The sequence below is a fragment of the Erithacus rubecula genome (genome assembly GCF_903797595.1).
Source record: "Erithacus rubecula genome assembly, chromosome: 6".
In the NCBI taxonomy this organism is placed as follows: Eukaryota; Metazoa; Chordata; class Aves; order Passeriformes; family Muscicapidae; genus Erithacus; species Erithacus rubecula.
In genome coordinates, this window is record NC_136688.1 from 54,926,895 (window position 1) to 54,947,629 (window position 20,735).

Here is a 20,735-nt window from a genome sequence, read left to right on the forward strand (position 1 = left end):
ATAAAAACCTTCAATCAGGTCCCAGGTAATTTTAAACATTAAAAAGCCTTTTTTTTTTTTTTTTTTTTTTTTTGTTACAGAACCAGTAGGTATTATTCCAATTACTTGGTGTATAATCACCATATATTTAACATAATGCAGGCTCATGCATTTCAATAGAAATAGGTGTTCCCTTCTCTGCTTTGTCAATCGTGTCAAATATATGATGATATACTTGACAACACCTGCCACAGTTGTTATATGCAGCTGTGATTCCCTCCTGGGAGCATTCTACAAGTGGTATTTAAAATCTGGAGACAACTTTTTTACAACTCTCTGATTTCCTGCAAGGGGCTCCTGGTGCTGCAGGCAGGCCCAGAGCCCAGCTATGGCAGAAACCAGGAAAACAGAATTTCATGAGAGGAAAGCAATCTGAAAAAAAGAAAAGAGGGAATTGGCAAATGCCCTCTGTGTTCATGGCAAACTGAGGTCAGGGCTGGGTTTCCCAAGGTCCTGCCAAGTACCAAGTCAGATCTGCAGAGAGTGCACAGAGATACCACGACGGACGGTTTGCAGATGTACAGAACATTTACAAAGGCTCATACAAGGATGGGACTTTAAGGCACAATAGTCCATACACTCAACACATTCATTGGAAAACAGAAGTCCAATTTACAGTGCAATAGAGATGCAGCCAAGAGCTCAGGCTGCAGCTCGGTGGTCGCTGAAGCGGCGATTGAGGCGGATCTCGATTAACTCAAGCCCCAGCCCTGCACATGCTGAGCATCAAGCACACCAGGAACCTCCTGGGCTCCAGTGACAGGGTCTCTGCAGGGAAATGGGGTGATAACCCAAGTATTTACAGGATCAGGGCCCTAATGTCACAGAATCATGGAATAATGGAATGGTTTGAGTTGGAAGAGACCTTAAAGACCACCTGGTTCTGACCCTCCCGCCGTGGGTGGGGACACCTGCACTAGAGCAGGTTGCTCAAACTCAGTGCTGGGGCTCTGCACCCCATCCACACCCACACTGTGGCCCCCACAAAGCCACCCCTGTGCACCCTTCACCAGCTTGTCCAGCTAGAACAGCAGCACAAACAAAAGTCAACTCATAGAAATGCTAATTACAGCCAAGTGTGCTGCTCTTCCCAGTTGAAAATGAATTGTCCCAAGCCAGTCATTTTCAAAATGATCAGCTCTCCTCACCAAGCCTGTCCTTGTTGCCCAGCTCATCTATATTCTCTCTGATGAATATTCTATCTCCAAGGCAACTGAGTCAAAGGGAAGCAAGGACTTTCTTTACATCCAGTGCAAACATAGCCCATATGTAGGAGTTCCTAATGCAGTCATAATAGAACATATATATATATATAAATCTATCCCACTGAAAGTTGACCACCTACAGACAGATTCTCACATCAGAAGCCAGAAGAGCTGAACTGAAGCTACAAACCCACAAAAGCAAAATCACTGTATGTAGCTATATTGAAATGCTGGTACCCAGTAACTTGGCAACTAAATGTTAAAATCAATATAATTAAAAATGTGTCAAATTAAATATTACAAAAGTCCCTTGCAATGTTATTGCACATTTGTGCTTCTTTTTCACCCCATAAACTATTTTTAAGCACTCAAGTTGAATTTTTCAGACCCACTTTTCAGCAGCACCAATCACTGGGCAAAGCAGAAGGCAGTAAAAACTGAACCAGACTTGAAGCATATAGAATAGTGAACCTTTGTTTCAATTCCATAACAAAAAGTCAACCATAAAAAAGCCCAATTTGTTCTCTAGAAAGAAATAATCCATTTTAACAGCTCCCAGAGCAAGTAAAAATTAAAAAGAGAGACAATGAGTTTTGTTCAAGAAAACAGCACATGAGAAAAACATGAGTCAATTATCATCCTTTTTCCTGGGTAGCCCAAGGAGTTTTGTGACCTGATGCAGATTTTTGTCTGTTATATCTGCTCAGTTATCACAATGCCTTCACAGAGAAGCTTTCAACAGGCAAAAAAAGTATCTGCCTCTTTCAGCAGGCAAAGAACCTCTTCAAAGATTAATCTGACAGGGTCAATGTTGTTTTGTTCAGGAGAGGTTAAAGGCTTTGATCCTACTGAGCTTTTGTAATTTCATTGAAACGTTTCTAATTTTAAGTTAAAAGTTTTGTTTATTCAAGCCAGGACCATCCTATGAATATAAAAAGCCAGCCAGCGAGAGAAAAGAAGCATTTTAGCATTTCCTGTACATGCTAGATTGTTATGAAATCAGGTGAAAACAGATACGAAGAGGGAAAAAAATGCATAAATCACACCACTTCAGAGTGGAAAATTACATGGTTTGAAAAATTAGAAGACAGGAGCAATTTTCTTCTGCCATTCCCCCAGCCCCGGGGTGGCAGGAGGCGTTCCTGGTGCCACAGAGGGCAGAGAGCTCCTGGGGGATTTGGCACCTCTGACAGCAGCAAATGGGTTCTCTGCCAGCTCCTGCTGTGCCCCTGGGGCTGTCCTACACACCTGACCAGCAGCCTGAGCTCTCCCAGCCCCTGCTGAAGTGGGCATGGCCCCTTTCCACCAGACGTCTCTCAAGCAGTGTTGAAACCATTTCTCAAACCATGCAGCTGGATCTGCTGTGTGATTTTGGGCTGGTGCAAGCCCAGGGCCAGCAGGAATTAAACCATACACAGGCAGGAAGCTCTGAGGCTGAGCTACACTGGCTGGGGAGTGAAAGACACCCTTTTCTAAGAGATAAAGTAAATATGACTTGTCTCAAAGAGAAAACAGAAACCTGAACATTCATCATGATTCACAGCACCTCCCAAGCAGCACTGCCCTGTTTTTTCAGCCTTCCCACAGTATCTGAGATGTTTATATTCTCCAGTTTGCAGGTTATCCTTGTTTTGAATTACACTTCTGACTTCTTTTTTAATAAAAAAAAAATCTAGATTTTACTGCTTCCTTCTGTCTCCTAAACCTGCACTGACTTCTAACTACTGATACCAGAGTTAACTTTGTTCTTCACACCTTTTTGCTTTTGCCTTTCTGCCTTTTCTCCAGCACTAACATGTGCCTGGGCTGCTGTGATGATATGTGCAACACACACAACCAAGATGCTCTGAGCAGGGTGACAGGAGGAATCTGACACAAAAAGCACATTCCTGGCAAGCCACAGTATTTGTTCACACTATATAATGCTTCAGAAATAGCATCAGCCACATCTGCAAGAGTAAAGCCTTCCAAAATAAATTTAAAAATTAGGTTCTTAGATATATATATATATATCTGTATCTGCCTCCAGCTGAGTGTGCGCTATTATTGATTTGCTTTAAAGCTTTAAAGTGGTGATAGCCAGCGAGGCAAAGCCATTTTCTTCACTGCAAGCCAACAGACCTGTAGGACTTTGACAGGCTTTGAACCATCTCGTGTATTTGTTCAGCAGTTCTGGGATGCAGTTCCCCCGCGGGGGAGCTGCGAGTGTGTCGCTAACAGCTAATTTACAGCTCGTTAATCACATTCCCCCGGATTATAGTGCAACCTTTGCTTCTGACCCCATTGCTGGAGCATCATCTTTTCCCTAATGTTACTCTTTGGTATTTTCATGACGTAGCTTTGGCAGCTATGAAACTTTCCACTTGTAGTCATTCCGTTTGCTGAACATCCCACGTGCCATAGCTTGTGAAATATATATATTTACATATTTTAAAGTTAATTCCCAGATTGAAATTAGACATTTCACTTAACCTGAAACATAATTACTAATGCTGAGCAGTTTCATCAGGAGAGCCTCTGAGGTCTTACCAGCATCTGTCAGATACATTCATTCTCTATCTATTAGAGATATCATTGTTTTTCTGCCTTTTATAGTCCTCATAAAAAGAAATTACTGTCTATTCCCTAGCACCAGTGTGAACCTCGGGCCAAACAGCAAATTAGCATGCAAAGAAGTATCAGGGAAACAGCTAGGGAAAGAGGCAAATGAAGTTAAGGGAACACCGAGGATGGGCTGAAGAAACAATCTTTCCTGTGAGTCATTCTGGTTTGCATTAAAATAGCAAAGTAGATACCAGCTAAGAGATAATATAAGTAAAAGGTGAATGCAATATTTTTTTTTAAAAAACCAACCCACAAACCCTTGAAAATCTCAGTTTAGAGTGTCTGTATGTAGCAAGCGAGATCAGTCTCTGAAAATCCTAAGCTAAAGACTTATTCTTTTGGCACTGACTCCTTCATGGTCAAAGCAATTCTCAAAGAAACTTTCTGTCTATACTTTTAGAGCAGATAACTTATGTTTTACTCCTCACTGTTAGACAACTCCACTGCTTCGGGGGCTCCCCTTGCACCGGGGCTGGCGTCATTTAACTGCGAAAGGGATTCGGAGCATCCGTATCTACACACAGGTAACTTTAAGTGCAGCTTTTGTTTCTACAAACCACCTTGCACGCAGTCTCTGCAGGTTTAGGACCTCTGTATTGCACCTGTCTGTGTGCACAGCAAGGTGCTTCACAGGGGGGTCAATAGCAGAGCATCATCCAAAGCACCTTCCCCTCAGCTCCCGGCGCCTCGGATCGCAAACACACCTGCAATTAGTGCCTCACCTCAACACCTCCACAAGCAGTCCAAGCATTCAGAAACAAACATCAGTGGGTCTAACAGCTACTTTTAATTCATTTTATAAATAAGCAACTGAGAGTTTTGCTCCAGGTGGCTGCCCGTGTAGCCCATCCCGTAAACGGCGTTCTCTGCAGAGTAAGGCACGATGCGATACGAGTGCAGCTCTTCATAATAGAGCGACTGGGAACAGCACTCCTGCACCATCAACTTCAGCCGTTTTCGTGCGTCAGAGTAGGCAGTCCTATAGCACGGAGCCTCCTTAAAGTATTCATAGCTCTCCCTCTCTGTCTCTAGGTGAATCTTCCTCAACAGATTGTTAATTAATACAGACCTACGCAGGTAGGCTTCGGGGTCGTCCAGGAAGCGCAGTTTCTGGAGGGATAGTTTTAGGATACAAGTCCTGTCCTCTGGAAGTATCAGGTGCTGGGGAGTAAATGGATGGGTCTTTAGCAGCAAGGAATTAAACTAGGGGGAGGGTGGGGTCTGGAGAGAGAGAGAGGTACTCACTTTTGGACAATACTCATGGTAATCTTGATGTAAATGTTCTTCTTCTGCATATTTTCTCTTAAAGTAAGCTACTTTCGACGTCGTTAATGTCTTTGGTAGGCCCCGATCAGATCAGCTCTGCACAAAAGAGGAAAAAGAAAGTCAGTAGGGCTTGCTGCCAGGGTGGCTGCCACATCACAGCCTGGGGTGTGCAGGGTAAGGAGGGACCCCGGATAACTCTCAGCCTCAGCCTGCAGCCCTCAACACACTGGAAAAACAGTACAGAGGCTGGCAAATGTGAAGCTGTGCCTGAAACAGCCACTCAGGCTTGCCAGCACAGAAAGCCCCTCTCTGGAGTGACACAGCACTGGGCACGGGCAGGGTCTCCTGGCCCTACAGCTGAGTGGGGTGTTGGGGCCAGCCACAGCCCCACAGAGCAGGCAGGAGATGCCCTGGGTGGGAATGACACCATGCCCTGCAGGATGGCCCCACCTGTGCAGGACAGGGGACCCTGTGCCCCCTGTGGGCTGAGGATTGGGTTTTGATTTCCACTCATCATGCATAGAGCGCCGTGGCTTCCCTGGAAAAGCAATGCAGAGTGAATTCACTAGGTGGTGGTGTTGTCTCAGAAGAGCAGGAGAGCCCCAGTTCAGTGGGAGGGTGATGGAGTTGGTTTGTTCTCCAGGTGGCTTCAGTTTTTTAGGGCATAGAGGACTGAGGCTCAACATTTGGGATAAGAAAAGGAACTATTGGGTTTTGTCCTGTGATAAGAGGGGAGATCTGTTCCTCCAGAGCTGAGCCCTGCAGAGGACCAGGGCACTCTGGGCACCTGCAGCCAGGCCTGGCTTCCTGCCCTGAGCTTGCTCAACCCCCTGGAAAGGTGACATGGTGCTAATCTAGCATCTTAATGAGGTCCCTAATTCCAGTGGCACTCAGCCTGGATAGCACTGGGTCCCTGTGAGAGCCAGGACTGGGCTTTGCTTGGCTATTCACCAGAAAACATGAGGAGCCATGAGCATTTCTGGGAGGCACAATCTCTTCCCAAACCCTCCTTTTTATAAGAAATTTCTGATATTTGCTTTCGAATATACTTTTAGAAATAAATAAATAAATAAAGCTTTATTACACTGATGTCTAAAGGCAATCCAGGTAAAGAGAGTACCCAGAGACACTTCACAGAACAACTCAAAGTCAGGTCCTATGGGAAACATTTTCTTCCCCAGATTGGGATCTCCTTATAGGAGCATTTGAAACTTAGATTTTCTGAAGAAGTAAAGGATTTTGTTTTGGACAGCTTTCCTCACACAATAGAAAAGCCAAAATGTATTGCACAGCCAGAACACAGACCTCATGATGCTGGAAGGATCCTTCTATGGGGATGAGGTGCTGCTGGTGGGAGTGATGAGATACCCACACAACCATTCCAGGGACTGAAAGCATCTCTTCTTCACTGTCTTCTCCCTTCCTCCTTCTCCATCAAAAACCCACAAGAAGGGGCTGAAGAAGAAATCCCCTCAATAAGAGGATTCTTGCATTTTCTCCCTGAATTTCAAGTCTGTGAGGATGGAGGTTTCTCATGAAGGATTCTGCAGATTTGTGCAGAAAACTGACTGGTGAATTAACCCCCTATTTGGAGTCCAGACCCTGCAGCCCTGCTCTGAGACCCATCATGAACATGGATTGAATTTCAGAGCAGCATTTCTCCAGGAGAGGGACTATTGTTCTTCCAGTGGGACAACACTGCCAAGGTTGTCAAGGACTCTGACAGGGCTCTAGTCACCTTGGACCATCACACACACCAGAGGTGCTCCCAGAACCCACCTTGGCTCTCGAGGGCAAGGGCAGGGCTGTGATCTTCATCAACCCACTGGCATTGAGTAGCTGCAAACACGGATTTAAATCCATATGCAGCAACCTTCTCTGCTTGCAGCTTTTATTCCAGTATTTGAGTTACACCAGAGCCTGGGCAGCCTGGATATTTAATTACTCAGATGTCATGTTCTCCTAGGTGGAAACCCCACTGTGCTGTGTTATCTGAGCACAACAACAAATGCATTTATCTCCCAGTGCCATGGGATGGGAGAATATTACAGTTTTCCTCACACTGCTCTGAGGAAGACAAAGGTGGAGACAAATGAAGTGACATTCCCACAGCCACCCAGGCTGTCAGGGCTGGGAAAGGAGCCAAACCCAGCACACAGGTAGATCCTTTCCCTCTAGCCAAACCTCTAAGTGCTAAAACACGCTCCCTAGTGTTTCTCAGGGAAAAGGCTGGAAGCACAGCCCTAGCACTGCCTGTGTGCATTGGAAGCAGAAAATCATCCTGAGTGCAGGGGCAGCACAGGCAAACACAGCGTGCAGAGCATCTCAGCTCAGTCCTGCAGCTCTGCCAGCTCCCTGTAAAACTCTCCCTTACTGCTCCAGGCACGGGAATTCCACTCCCTGCCCAGAGATGGAGGGTGACTGTGAAATTCAGCATCCCCTGAGCACAGTGGTGCTGGAGACATCAGTGAGCCAGGACAAGGGAAGGAGCACTGGCAGCCTGTGGCTGAGGGAAGGAGGGCTGTGGGTTTGCACATGCCACGGACTGGGAGCTGGTGCTGGCTGGCAGGACCAAACAGAAAAATTGTATTTTGCTGAGAGACACACATGACCATCCTGGCAGTGGGTTCATTGAGCTCCCAGCTGGCATTCCCTTTCTGGGGTTATGTTCAGCACCAGTCTGGTATATACCCTTGGCTGGCTGAATTTAAATTCCTAAAGACCTTACACCAGCTGAAGCAGCAAAGTTGTCACAAATCCCTCACCTCAACACCCATAACTTAGTCTTGGAGCAAGGAAGGGAAACAACAACCAAGAAAACACTAAGAGCATCTCTAGGCTGTAAGTTTGGCTTGAAATATGTTCCCAGTTTTAAGTGAAAGACTGCACTCGAGGAGCAAAGTAGCCCCAAGCTGCTCAACACCACACCATCTGTCAGCACATCCCAGCAGCTCCAAACCTGCCGAGCCTGGAGCACCCACTCCCCCTGCTCAGAGCTCCCACGGGCTGTCACAGTGGCTCAGCTCCCGAGAGGGAAGGGGTGCTGCCTGCACACCTGCAGGGTGAGACAGAGAGCTGAAAACACAGGTCCCATCCCAGAGCTGCTCAAGAGAAGCTCAGGGTCTGCTCTTGTGATCAGCACAGCTGCCATCCCACCAGCACTCATTTCATCACCATCACTTCTGTAGCTGCTGCCGGTGCCCACACACCTGTCTGCAGGTTCAGGGGAACAAGAGCATGAGCTGTGACCTTGCTCTGTGCCCTCAGCACCAGCACCGATGCTGAAACCCTCGAGGGACCCCCTCTCCATGCAGGAGGCTCGCAAGGACCAAGCCATTCTCTAACACTTACTGGAAGTCAGCACTCCACGGCTCCTGCCTGGGAGCTGCTTGGCCGGGGTTACAGCCACCCAAGGCTGTAGTAATGCCGCAGTGAATCAGACCCTGAGTGTTTTGTTTAAATATAAACATATTGAATCAGTGCTTTTTGTGTAGAAGGCTATTCTCGCGAGCCAAGTGTTTTGACAGCTCCAGCAAGGTGGTATGAGTCACTGCCTCTGCCTCACTCAAGCTCAGAGACAGATACATCTTAATCACATTACGTTTTCTCCAGCGCTACACCACAAGTCAAGGCACGGGGCCAAAATCTCCCCACGGGGACCAACCAGCACAGCGCTGAGTCCCGATTCTGAGGTTTGTCCTTCCAGCCTGGATGAGCGCCGGGAAATCGCATTGAGCATCCCGGCAGCGCTCAGCCGCATCCCTCTGCCGCTCCCCAAGGGCTCGGCGCAATTCGCAGCCCCGGGGCGGGCGGTGCTGCCGGGCTGATGTAAACACCTCTGCCCGCTGTTTACAGCCCCGAGAGTGCCTGCTCGGAATGCTCAGCACCTCGGGGCACGGCGGCTGGAGCTGCCATTAGCGCTAATGGAAGTTTGGGATATAAATCCCACTCGCGGCAGGGAGGGAATAGACGCCTCTGTCTCAGGGTTGGAGCTCTCAGGCTCAGCTACGCAAGAGCTTTAATTGTACTTTCAACAGAGCGAAATGTGTCCGTTCCTGTTTATTTCTCCAGGAATAATTATGGTGCTCTATGGCGTGGTACTCGCAGAGTTATTAGGCGTGTTTGGACAGAGGGCTGTCTTATCTAAATTGGATTGGAAATAGATTTATATCATGGCAACTTCCCATCTGAACTGCAAATTGCAGCAAAGGCGCTTCACCTGCGCTCCTGCATCGCCCCAGTGACAGCAGCCCCTCTTCAGCATGAATTAATGCCGGGCGATTTCCACAGGCTGCAGCCTAGCCGAGATAGGAGCTAAGACAGAGTTTAAAAATGATTGAACATGCAGGAAAAAAAACCACCTGAGCTTGTGCTTTTGCACCTCAGACAACACAGATCTGCAAGCCCCGGCTCTGCACAGCAGCCCCGTCCCTGAACTTGTACCTGAGCCCTTGGGAGCATCCCCACACCTGCCTGCTCCTGCACCTCCCTGCCTTTCCTCGGGAAGAAAATCTCTCCCTGCCTGCCCAGCGCTGCAGTGAAGGGTTCGTCCGAGTCGATACTATCTGGTTGTTGATGCAGACATCTGCAGGGGGTGAGCGCGGAGCCGGCTGGCTCCGCACGGAGCTGGTGACTCAAATGTGCCGCTGCCTGCAGGGTTCCCATCGCAGCCTAGAGGAGAGTGATCAATATGCGAGCTACACTGCCTGAGACGGAGACCTTCGATGAGCATCTCCTGCGTGCTCAAATACAAAACCTGAGGCTTCCGAGCACACAGAAACTGCCTTTATCATCAGCGGGAGACGCGACTTTGACACGGCAGGACATGTCACCGTGTCCTTGCTGTCAAACCGCGGTGATGAACTTCCCCCGTCCCCAACCTTCCGAGCACTCGCGATTAGGGGGTGCTCAGCCGAAACGTGCCCCTGCTTTCACATGCTCCGCTGCTGCTTTTTTCCTCTCCTAGGGCAGCATAAGCAGCTGATCCCACTGTGGGATTCCCAACTGATAAGGCAAAGCAACCAGACCACAGGCAGATGAACATGTGGCTGGAAAACACATGCCAGCCCCAGGATTTCACGCGGCTGCCAATCGATGGCAATCCCTTCTAGCACACCGAGCCTCATCAGCCGGAGCAAGCCCCCCTTCATTGACTCCGGGGAGGTGGGGACCCCCAGCCGCACTCTTGTCTGCTGGCTCTGCACTTTAAAACCACCTTTTAGTTTGCTGATTGCTCTGCAGATCTCCCTAATTGCAGATTCTCCCTGGGCACACGTGTACGAGGCACAAGCATCTGAATAGCTCCCGTGAGGGCACGAAGGCATGAGACTTAATGACTGAGAGGCTGTTCCTGTCTCCATCCTTATCGTCCCACTGCTTTCCTCAATAGAATAAAATAATAATTCCAGGTTCACCCTTTTTCGACATTAATCCCAGTAAATTCCCTCACTCAGCCCAACCAACCGAAGTTTGCAAACTTGTTATTTACCTGAGGATGCGGAGTCAGTCTGCAGAGGGTCTTTCTGGGGTAATCTCAGCAGTTCTGGTAAGATTTCCCCCTCGCACGGGCTCAGCGAGCATTTCTGGCAGCACGGCACTGCTGAACGGTCACCTGCCGGGCGGATCAAGGAGAAACACACACGGCTCAGGTGGCAAAATCAGGACAAACGCAGCGAGCAGCTGGACCACAAGAGGAGAAAGTGCTATTTCAGCATCCCCATAGGGCTTAGTAGCAGGGATAAATAAGAGTTCTGATGTTACACCCAATTCTCTAACTTTGACCTTGCTTCCTGGAGTTCCTTTCGCACATCAGGAAAGTAGATAAAATATTGGGAAAAAACATTTCAGTCTCTCAGTGGTGTAGCTATAAATCACCCAGAGCACATGCTGCAAAAATACAGCTTGCTCCTCTAAATATCTGAATGTTTCTGGAGCTACAACATTAATTCTGCCCCTTTTGGAATGGCATACTATTTTCTCCATTAATACTTGTCAACCTCAGAGAAAGCAAAGGGGCTACTATTAAAACCATGCCATTATTTTGAGTAGCAGCATTAATTTTCTATCATACACACACTGCCTGCAGAGCAGTACAAGTCTGGGGAAAGTCAGATCCCCATTTCTCTTTAACAAGGTGCACATTTCAGAGTGTGCCTGACATACAGTACATTTTCCAGGCTGATGCCTTGCCTTCCGGGTGAAGTATCTGGCACACTGTAGTAAGAATATTTCCCACTATCGGGGGAAAAACGATCACAGATGCATGTGTATACCTAAACTCTGTACTTTTACATGTGTGTGCCAGAGACACTCAGACTTTTTGAGTACATGAACGAAATTAGACATGTCTAAATCCTGCAAGAGAGAAAGGAAAAGAGAGCTCCCATATGTGAGTACTCATGTCTCGCAGCTACAAGACAACTATATTTAGAGAGTTGTGTCATCCCAGAGGATGACAGCATTAACAGGCGATGGAACGAGGAGCTGTGGTTACTTTTCAGAGTTCAGCCCTGACCGTAAAAAGAGGACTCTGTCGAAATGACCTTTCCTAGAGTCCGGCAGAGCAGCAGCACCTCTACCCGTGGCACTGCGGGACGCGCCGAGCCTCCCTCTCAGCTCTCCCCTCTCCCACGCTGCAGCAAAGCCACGAGAGCTCCCAAACAAACACAAAACTTCCTCCGCGCCAACAGCCACCTGCTAACCCTTTGGAGCAGATCCCGCCAGCAAAGCCCCGCACACAGCTCGCGGTCCCGGCTCGGCGGCACTCACCCCGGCTCCAGCGGGAGGGAGGGCTGCTCCGTCCTTCCCTGGCTGCTCCTGGAGGAGGTGGTGGCGGTGCTGGCGGTGCTGGCGGCGGTGGCAGCTCCTGCGGGTCCCTGCAGCCACTGAGGAGCGCATCCCCTCCCGGCCGCAGCCCGCCGAGGTGGGTGCCCAGATGTTCCCCGCGCGGATTGGTCCAGCGGGAGCAGATGTTGCCCGGTTGCTAGGAGCGTTGCTAGGAGCGTCGCTAGGAGACGGTGACGCTCTCTCCATCACTGGCGCGACTCGAGGCCGCGGGGAGGGAGGGAGGGAGGGAGGGGAGGGAGGGAGGGAGGGAGGGAGGGAGGGAGGGAGGGAGGGAGGGAGGGAGGGAGGGATGGAGGGAGGGAAAGAAAGAGAGGGAGGGAGGAGGAAGAGGGGAGAAGGGAGGAGCAGGTCTCGCCACCGCGATGCTCCGCGCCGGGTGCGGGGTGAGCCGGAGGATGGAGCGGGTGCCTCGGCTCAGAGCTGGACAGGCGGTGAGGAGCTGCCTGGGGCTCGCGGCAGAGGATGGGGACGTGAAACGGCAGAACGGGGAGGGGGGAGCAGCCTGGGGAGGGGGCGGGCAGGGGGGACTATAAAAGCTCCCGTCTGACGGGCTGAAGGGTGCGCGGAGCAGCCGCGGGGTGCCCAGGGCTCCTTGAAGCACCGAGAGAGGGAGAGAGCTCTGCTCGCTTCAGGGCAAGGCTGGGAGAAGCACAACCCAGCGTCTGGAAGGGCTGCAGGGAGAGGAGTCAATTCGGTCCTGCTGTTCTCTCAACTCGGTCATGTTCCTCTTCCCTCCTGATTTACAATTTTCTCTTTCCCCTCCATACCCACCATCAGATCCTGGCCCACTTTTTCCCTTGAGCTTTTGGGATGTCCCACCTTGGCACTTGCACACATGATCCCAAAAACTGGATTGCTGTAGGAAAAAAAAGCTGCACAGCAAGAGAACCCAGACTCCTCCCAAATAAAAAGATCAGGTCACTGTGGGGTAGGACAATTCCTTCATCTCAGCCAGACAGTGGGATTTTATGGCTGAGCACTCTCCTTAAAGCAATGGGTGGATAACAGGTTCAGCCTACCCTCACAACCAAGGGTTCACCCAGAAAGGCCCAGAAGAAGATTAAAAGGAGTCAGTAAAACCTTACCTATTATATAGTGTGCAGGAAGAGGGGAATTGCTTTTCCTGAAAGCCTGACTCTGTATGTAAATACTGGTTGAAGGTTTAAAAAAATTTATTTTGAATAAAACACTCCAGCTATGTGTAGGGACCTTCCCTGGAAGAAGTGGGTCACTTTCAGAGTGAAAAGGAGTTGTACAAGATGAGCATTTCTGGACAGCCAGATTGGTGCCAATGGCTGCACTGGAGTTGCTGGTACAACACTGACTTAGATCAGCCTCATCATCAAGCTGGGCTTTGATAAGGACTTTTGCCCAAGAAGAAACATCTATAGGCAATAGATTTTCCTCTGCACCTGCCAGCTGTGGCCATTTCCTCACAACTACCATGGATGACACAGGCTCATGTTCATGCCACAGCCTCCCTATCCAAGCAGTCACTCAGTCCATCCCATAGACACTCAGAATGGCTTGGGTTGGAAGGGACCTTAAAGATCATCTTGTTCCACCCCCTGCCACGGGCAGGAACACTTCCCACTACATCATGTTGCTCAAAGCCCCATCCAGCCTTACCTTGAACACTTCCAAAACAACTACTGACATCTTCCATCCTGCTACTAAAGGTGACTTAAAGGCTCAGACAGTGCCAAAACCAAGGCAAGGTGCAATGGAACATATTAATTTTGACAGCATTTGAAGCTCCTGAGCATTTCCCACTTTTCCTGTGATTTGTAAGGTGTCCAATGCACATTTTATCTGGTCATGTCACTGCTGGAAGGAAACGGGGAGTTCCCCACCTTCTGGTTGCTCCATGAAGGTTCTGCAGGGGATTTTGCACCAGGCTTTGTCCTCCTCCTTCTTAGTGGGAATGGAGGCACACTGCATTCGGCATTCACCTGGATCAATATCTCACCCAAATTTTAACAAACTGGATCTTGGCAAGCCTGGGACTCAGCTAGCACATGTCATTGCAGCAGGCTCAGAGCAGTTATTTCCTTGACTTGGATCACCTGTCTGCATTTGGTACTCAAATGTGCACACATGGCTCCTCTCCTGGTCTTTGCAGCTTGAGGAAAGATCACTCATGGCCACATATTTACTTCAAATTATCTCTGAAGCTCTGCTTCTTTTATCAAGAAGTCAAATGAAACTCCAGCTAATTTCAAATTTGAGTTTTGTAGGACAATAGGAAGACACTAGAATTTAATTGATTTTGATTACCTGCCTTATTATTATGCTGCCAGTAGCAGTAGTTTAGGTTGGTGTAATTTTAAATTTACTGTGAGATGAATCTGACATTTCTCTACTGCTCAATTGAGGACTTGAGCGATTCTTCAGCTCTTCACAAAGATGTCGTAATTAATTCAGTAATATCACTTCTGTGAGCAGAGATAGAAAAGGAAGACACAGAAGCACCTACTCCATGCCTAAGAGCTGAATGAATGACAGCATCACTCACTCCAATCTTTGTGAAATTTACTGGGTTTTTTTAACATTCAACACAATTTCTACTGCAAAAACACATCTTCCCCTCTCCTGTCAGCACACAAGCAGGACTCACTGCAGGCAATAATTTACAGCCAAAAGGTCAGCTGTGTTTCCTCAGCTGGATCCAAGAGGTGTTTCCATCCCCTGATCACCCCTGAGGAAATTCTCCCACAATCCAAGTGTAGGTGCACTTTCCAAGGGGGCAGGGTGCAGGGAAGATGCCCTGTCAGTGTAAACCAGAACTGCTCTGCTGGCTCAAAAAGACTTCCATCAGGAAGAAGAGAAGATGTTCCATCTCCCGCCAGCCCATCTCCTTCCTCCTGCCATGGAAGCATAAGAAATCACCTCCCCTCCTTGTCTGGAGAGGAGTTTTCCCCTCTGCCAGGGATGCCTGGTCAGGAATCACTGCCCAGCTGACTCTCACAGTGTTTTAGTGCAGCGGAAATTAAACAGACCCATGAGCTGGGACCAAAGTCTCTATTGACAGGGATATTATTTGAGAAGATAAGATTTTAAATGTGTGCTGCACGAGATAAAACCTGGACAGGCAGATAATAGAAGAGCAGCTTTTTTCTTTTATTTTAGTCTTTCAAAAGAAGAATTGCCTGACTTATTCAGTGCTATAACAAATACATGTTTTTAAATGGTTTAGAGCAATTAGAAATATAAAACCCTGGAACATTAGCATTTACTTTAACTCTCTCACAGAATTAGGAAAAATCAGTTCCTTCATTTCAAAGCAGTTATATGTCCTCAAGTCAAGTGTTAAAGAAAAAATTAATTAAATTAATGTGCTCTTTTGAATTCAAGCACCAAACATTCAAAAGATGTGTGTATAAAAGCACCAGCCCTCCCAGGCCACATATACATACACAGGGGCTGCACTTCTAAACACAGCATGCAGAAGGTATTTTCAAAAGATAAAATGCACCCAAAATGTTCTGTATTTGTACCTGAGAAGCTTCAGATGTGAGGAACTATGTTCTGGGCTAGATTTTATCCTTGGCCTGGCCCCCTCATCTGCTTCCAGCAGACACAGACCCTCAAAAGCTTTCCCAGCCATTGGCTTGTCACAGCAAATGAAGATGAGTAGCTCCAGTTTCTGGACCCTGTTCATGCCTCCCAGTGGTTGGCCAGCCTCAGAGGGACCAGATGCCTTGGGAGGCTAATCCTGCCTCTATCCAAAATGCAGATCAAATCTTTCTATTCTGTACTAGGATGCTATTTTTCTTCTCTATCTTCCAATTCATTGTACAAGAAAATTCATTGCTGTTTTATTTTTTCTTATTTTACCTTTTTGCATAAGAGGAAAACTTTTTAAAACCTTCTGAAGCATGCTGGGGAAGAGCAGAAAAAACCAAAATTTGTTTTCCTACATATCTGTGCTCTTTACCCCCTACATTCTCCCCACACACCAAACCAAATTCTACCATGTCCCCTTGGACACCCCCAGCTCAAGCAGAGGCAGCACATGCTGGAGATGTCACAATGGACCAGCTCACCAACCCTTGGCCGTCAAACCCACTCCTTTCTGCTTCTCTGGGAATGATCCTCTGCCAGCTGACAAAATTTGTAGAAGCAGAACTGTCTTTGAGACAGTTACCCTGCTCTCAAATGTGATTGAAATTGGCCAACCTGTTAAAAAGTGATGGTGGTGGAAGAGAGGCTGGCGAGGAGACAGATGGCAGACAGCTCAGCTTTAGCCTCCACTGAGCTGATTGAGAAGTGGGAATGCTTTCACCCTCTCGTGAAAAATGATATCACTCTTTCGCTGAAATTCAAAACTCAGTTTCCTGACATTAAAAATGTGACTTTTCCAAGTGGTCAAAATTAGGATTAAAAAAAAAAAAAAAAAAAGGATGTCTTGACAAAACAGCACTTGGTGCTTTGCCAAGGGATGAAGTCATTCTAAAGAATTAAAATGCAGCTGGAGGAAGGAGAGGATAATCAGAACGATAAAACACAGCACAGCCGGAGCCCGGCGGGGCTCACACGTGCTCGTGCTGAGCAGAGCTGTCCCAGCAGGAGCAGCAAGTGCACTGCTAAACCCTTGCATTTGTATGGTGGTGTTGTACACCAAGCACACAGAAACATGAGTTTTTAACACCAGATTTACAGGCAGCCTTATTTAGGCTGAGCTGACCAAGTGCTGGCACCAAGACCTCTCCCTGTTGCCTCTCCCCGAGCTCAGAGCCAGCAGCTTCATTGTGCTGTGTGCTGAGCTCACACAGCTCACAGAGAGTCTGTCTGCAGGGATGGAACAACCCCTGGGCTGGTTAGCCCTGGACCAGCCTGGGAAAACCCACCTGGGGCTGAGCACACTGCCACAAGGACAGGGTGAGGCTGTAGGGGCAGCAATGCAGGTGTGGTGCTCCCAGCAGTGCCCAGCTCCTGCAGAGCCATCACCAGCACCCCTCAGCACTGGGGTTACTGGGGAGGAGCAGGAGGGGGAATTGAGGCTGGTTGATTGAGCAGGGAGCATTTTCACCCCCAATGCATGGGGTGAGGCAGGAAAATGCTGTCCTGGTACCACCTCAGCCCTAGCAGCAGTGCCCACCTGAGCTCCCAAACCCTGAGACATGCAGGCAGTGCCTGGCTCTGCAGATCCCCCTCTGTGCCTGGAGGAGCTGCTGGGGCACTGCTGCACCCAAACCAAAGCCCAGAGCAAAGCCCAGCCCTCCCTTCAGCCCCCACCAGCCCTCTCAGCTGAGCCTGGTCACCCACTAACATCAGCCCTTAACAAAACAAGTATTTCATCCCCAGTTTACACCTGGGAGGGTGAGGTTTTGCAAACTTCCTAATTTCTCTCTGAACCTCCCATCATATCCCATTTCTCCACTGTTTTTAAAATGAAGGGCCCTGGGCTGGGTTTTCTGTGCTCTCAGATAAATCTAATCTCAACTGCCTTTGCTGAGGTTTCCAAGCACTGAAGCTACCAACTGTTGCCAGAAAAAGAAACTCTATTTCAGGGCTGGTCCTGGAAAGCCAACCCTGTGGGGGCCAGCAGGGCTGCAGAAATCGTGGTTTCTCATGTCTCCCTCAAATATGGCACTGCTATTCTGAGAGGAGCAAACTAACCCCAGTTCAAAGTCACCAATCTGGGAAATTTTTTAGCTTCTATCATTCTCCATTTCAATGTGGGCAGGGATTAAAACTGAAGCCTACCAGAAGCAAACCACTCACAAATACATCATGACCAAAGGTAGATGCAAACAAAAGTAGCCACTAGATACAGACACACCCTTTGCTGGCTCAATTTCACCTCTCCAGCTCATCATCTGAGTTTTTACCTTTGTTTGCACCAAGTGGCCACCCCAGTTTGGATGGGAGCATCCCTCTGTGCCCCCCACACACAGGATGCCAGCAGGGCTGGTACCTGCACACAGCAGGGACAGTGGTGACATTGGCTCACAGATGGAACTGGGGGGCTTCTCTCACAATTCCTGCCAGGGCTGGGTGAGAGAATGGGGAAGAGCAGATGTCAAAGGCACAGCCAGCACTTTTTCTTCCCCTCACAGAGTTGGCTGAATGGCTGCATGCAGAGGGAAGCAGAGACATGATGGTGATGCCTTAGGATTTGGCTTTTATATTTTTCAGATTCTGTACTGCTTTGGTGTATAATTCTAAAACCCCACAGCCTGTCAGCTATTGTTCTCCCATTTTATCCAGACAAAACAACTCCTCTCTGAGTCTGAAACTCAAGGACACCTTATTGTCTCAGGCCCTGAAAGATGCAAACAACAGTGAACTGGGGGGAAAACTTGGAGTAAATTACTTCATTACCTGAAACTGCAATTGGAGGATTAACCCCAGATATGCAAATGGACCAAACTTGTAACTGTAGGAAAGCTTGTGACTGCTGTCCATGTTGGGTGTAACCCCTCAGAAGCTTTTGACTGCCCAAGGTGGACCTAGTGAAGGCCCTCAATAAATACCTTTTGTACTCTTAATTTTGTCTGGCCTCTGTTTCAGGCAGCCACTCCAAGACATCAGTGGGACAACATGGGAATCTCTTCAGCCCCCAAAACTGCTGCCACAGGACCCCTGAGTCTGTGTGGATGGATGGGGGACCAAGGACAGGGCAGATACTTCCCACTCCTCCCAGTCCTGCATTATGCACCAGGAACCTGCATCCTTGTTCTGAACAAACACATCCTCCTCTTCTGGATGCATATTCACTCAGTTCTGCCACAGAGAGAACAAAAAGCAAAATATGTTGGGTTTGCATGTCTACATGAGCCATCTGCCTCTATTTTATTGATAAAACCTGTAACAGCAGCATTCTCCATAACAAAATAAGGCTGTTTCTAAGGTGTGGACAGCTGTGTGTGTGCAGGGGTAGTTTCAGCCCAGAATTCTGCAGAAGCTGAATTTAATGCTGATTTTTTTTCCCAGTCAGATATCATCTAGACATTAGTATTCCTAACACAGTATATAATTAGCAAGAGGCAATATATTGTATGATCATGCACGTTAGCACTTAAGTAGAATAAAAAATGCTTCATTGTCAACTACATGAAAAGCTAAGAATAAGCCCATAGTAGTTTTCCAGTTGAATATCCAAACATCTTTTCCTTGCATTTTTCATCTTTTTATCACAGTTTTGCACTCCAGATATTTCTTTCAATCACATACTCAGCAAGTGAAACAATGCTCACACCATCCCAGTGGCTTTTCACCAGTCAATGCTAATCATTCAGTAACTAGATTCAAGGTACAATTTTCAGTGCAAATCTTTGAACTTTACAAAAGTGAAAAGGACATATGAATTTTTTTCTTATAACCTTCACAGTAGGAAAAGTTCTCCCTTTATAGATTTATTTACCATAAAAATAATTCAACAATCAAAGCAAGCTCTAAAAAACCTGCTTTTGCACCAACAGAAGTTAGGGATTAATTTGCCTGTACTGTTATTTTTTAAAGTAAACAATTTACAGATAAATTTTGTGCTTGCCCAGAGAAGTTGTGGATGTTCATCCCTGGAAGTGTTCAAGGCCAGGTTGGGTGGGGCTCTGAGGCTCTGAGGCTCCTGGTCTAGTGGGAGGTTGCACATGGCAGGGGGTTGGAATGAGATAGTCTTTAAATATTCCAACCCAAACTACTCTGTGATCTCAGGCTGGGAAAGGGGAGCTGAGATCTCCATTGCTCCTGGTGCTCCCTCAGTCACGAGGGTGGATCACTCTGAGCTCTCTGTGCTGAGCAGAAGAGAAAGGAGAAATATTAAATATTCTGCTAAACACCAGGAGGGAGGTGCAGCAGCAGGCTCACAGCTCTGTCCTGTGGCAACAAACCCCAGGAGTGATGTCTGTCCACCCACAATGCTCCTGAGGAGAACAACTCCCACCTCATGGAGCACAAGGAGAAAAGAGGACAAGGACACACCTCAGTGCCTACAGCATCCACAACAGAGACAACAAAACCCTGCCAGAGGTGCTGTATTGTTCCAATATAGAAAGGAGTCAATACACACTAAAAATAACTTATTACACACCATATATTTAAATCAACAGTCAAATATACATTGAGATGTGCTTCATGCAAATGCCCCCCAGCACTCTGCCATAAAAAACATTTTTATATATACACACACATATAAATGTCACACAGTATTTAAATGCTAAGTCTACCAAATGATTACTTCATTTACTCTTCTTGACAAACAAAACTCTCTGCTGGGAAAAAGTCAATGAAGTTGCAGCTGAGGATACAGCCCAGCAAGACACAAACCACAGCAATGCCAGCAGAGGAATAGAGGAGGGATGTGGTGCCAGTTTAATTGGAAAACTTGTGCTTGAGATGCCACAGAGTGACAAGGAATTGGAGGACAGGTTTTATCCTGAGCACCTTGAACATAAAATATTGCTACCAGGCACTGACCTGGCTTGGACCAGACCTCTGTAGATATTAATGAGAGGATGGGAGATGCAGTGATGGAGACAGCATGAAGGAAAAACACCTGGAAAATGTTAAGAAGACACAACAGGGGCGAGGAAAGCTGGCAAAATTATATCATTTTTTTCCTAGTTGCTAATGAAGAGAGAAATTTGCAATGTTACTCTCAGAGAAATGAGGGGAGAGGGAAGTATTTGGCATGATGAAATGCCTTCCCTGGAGGTCACAGCTAATTAATGGGTCTCAGGAAGAATCCTGCTTTTTTGTGAACCCTGAATCCTTGTTCCTCACCCACGGCCAATATCAGCTTTTTGTCTCTGGTTTCTCAGTAAGATCAGC

General features: G+C 47.6%; 1 long non-coding RNA gene across 1 annotated transcript; it reads right to left on the bottom strand.

Moving 5' to 3' along the window:
• Positions 1 to 4,616: 4,616 nt before the first annotated feature.
• On the bottom strand, positions 4,617 to 12,050 carry LOC306803862. Its single transcript, XR_013774729.1, has 4 exons — positions 11,883 to 12,050; positions 10,603 to 10,725; positions 5,094 to 5,210; positions 4,617 to 5,009 (listed from the first exon to the last, which is right to left on the bottom strand). It is a non-coding gene; the product is annotated as an uncharacterized lncRNA (long non-coding RNA).
• Between the last annotated feature and the right edge of the window lie 8,685 nt (positions 12,051 to 20,735).